This window comes from Poecilia reticulata, linkage group LG2, assembly GCF_000633615.1.
Source record: "Poecilia reticulata strain Guanapo linkage group LG2, Guppy_female_1.0+MT, whole genome shotgun sequence".
Taxonomy (NCBI): Eukaryota; Metazoa; Chordata; class Actinopteri; order Cyprinodontiformes; family Poeciliidae; genus Poecilia; species Poecilia reticulata.
In genome coordinates this window covers 24,714,392-24,716,500 of record NC_024332.1, presented here as the reverse complement: position 1 = coordinate 24,716,500, position 2,109 = coordinate 24,714,392, and the positions used below count along the sequence as shown (strand labels likewise).

General features: G+C 39.6%; 1 long non-coding RNA gene across 1 annotated transcript; it reads left to right on the top strand.

Moving 5' to 3' along the window:
* On the top strand, window positions 1–2,109 carry LOC103481508 (uncharacterized). The gene is made up of 3 exons (XR_536317.1): window positions 1–258; window positions 1,165–1,291; window positions 2,051–2,109. It is a non-coding gene; the product is annotated as an uncharacterized LOC103481508 (long non-coding RNA).

Sequence of the window (2,109 nt, the reverse complement as noted above, 5' to 3'; positions counted from 1 at the left end):
CAGGACTTTATTCAGTTAAACATGAATCATGAATTCATGCTCAACTAATAAACAAGCCTCCGGTCACTAGGTGGCAGCAGTGTTCAAACTAATCAACAAGCTGGCTGTCCAAGCCAGTAGCTACACAGCACTGTTGTAAAAGGAGCAGAGGGAAAAAAAACGGAGCAATGGATACAAGCGCGGATGTTTTGAAATATATCTACTGTCACASAGGAAAGATGGAGAAGTTTCACAGCGAAAAGAGAAACAGCAGCAGAGGTCAGTAAAGCAAGTATGACGGAGTTTTATGGCCAGGCTAAGAAATCTGTATTTTCAAATACAAGAATACAGTCATACAACTACGAGAACCAAGTCATATTAGCAGAGTAGTTTAAATATTGGCAGAATAAAGATGCAACATTGCCTCAGTGCTGCAATGCATTCTGGGTAAATGACATACAGGTCCAACCTTTTCACGTCTTTTTCCATCCAGCCCCCAAACAGCTAGGATTAGCGTTGCTCCTTGTCAGTTTGAACTGGAGCGCGTTGAAATTGATGTCAGTGTACCACGAGCGTTTCACAGCGAAAAAATTTACTTTTTTCCAAATCGGATTTTGTTTTTTTGTAACTCAAGGTCCAAAATGCCACCACRGCATGTCCAAAAGAAAAACATAAGTGCAATCATTTGCATATTGARTGTCTACAGAGGCTGATWATCTCCCCACTCAGCTCCTGGATCACTGTTGAAACTTTGAGTTTTATGTCAAATCCACATGAATTAACCCTTGCKCGTGCGAGGACTGAGGCAAACGTAGAGGACTGTGGAAAATGATACAAGTTTTACGTGTGTGGGGTCGGTTGGACACCATTTCTGGACACAATGGTGAAATTTCAGAAACACATTTTCTCACTGCATTTTTTATTCATTTTGTCCAGCTGCAGATTCTAAGTCTCTGTCCAATCAGGTTCAGGTATTATGTAGTTGGTGATTTTAATCAGTTTTTAGTTAATTAAAACAAAGTCTATGGAACACAAAATGTCGCTAAAGTCGCTCTGTCCCTCTAAAATCTTTCAGAAAATCATAAAAGTCCATCGAATTGTTTGCAAAATATCGTGATGTATATTGCATTGTGATCAGAATATCGTTTATTGTATTGTGAGATTATTGCATCGCTACACCCATAGCGGACGTGACGGAGGAAGAGGACAGAGTTGGCCTAAGAAGCTGGTGTTTGTGTGGCAGCTGCTTKGAGACGCCAATCCAGATGGAGAGCAACTGCAGAGAGACCGTTTCTAACTGAAGCTGCTTACGGTGAGCATCGGGATCAAAATATTTTCTTAAATATATTAGAGTAATGACAAAGACTTAAAGAAGCTTCAATGTCACTTTAAGCATTCATTTTTTGTCTTTCAATTTGGTTTGAATTCATATTAGCTCAGGCTAGTAAAGTTAGCTCCAGCTAATAACAGTAAATCACAAACTGATGTTGTTTGTTTGGCTCAACAGATATCTCATGTATAAGGGCACATGAAAATTTTCTGTCGGCGCTAAGTACGTTCTAGTATGTTTTTTAGTATGTACRTTCTAGTATGGAAGGACTAAATGGCGTCATCAAACCCATCGTGCATTGCGCAGGTGAAAACATGGCGACCCCCATCTGTAAAAAATATAACAAAAGACATAATATCTTTGATGTAATTATGACTTTTTACGTATCAAAAGCATAACGTTTTAAGTCAATAGGAAAATTACTAGATATTTAGGACAACTTGTTAAACTAATCTTGGATAACTTAAGGACGCAATTTAAGGAAGAAAATGTCAAGTGAGCCAAGTGAGAATAGCAGAAACAAAACAAAGAGTTTATGGATGCAAAAAAAAAAAAAATCAAAATAAATCATTACAGAAAAGGCAGAAGAAGCAGAAATTCCCCAGAGACTAAAGCACCAGAGAGGAGGGAGGACAGAAACAAACATCTGCTACAGGACAGGATCAGACCAGAGAGCTGCAGCCGTCTGAGGATGGAGATCCAAGACAGAACTGATCTCTGTTTCCCACATCTCCTCAACAGCTCCTGCAGGAAGCCCACACTTCACTGGTCTGAAGCCGTTCTGCTCAACTCTGTGCTGC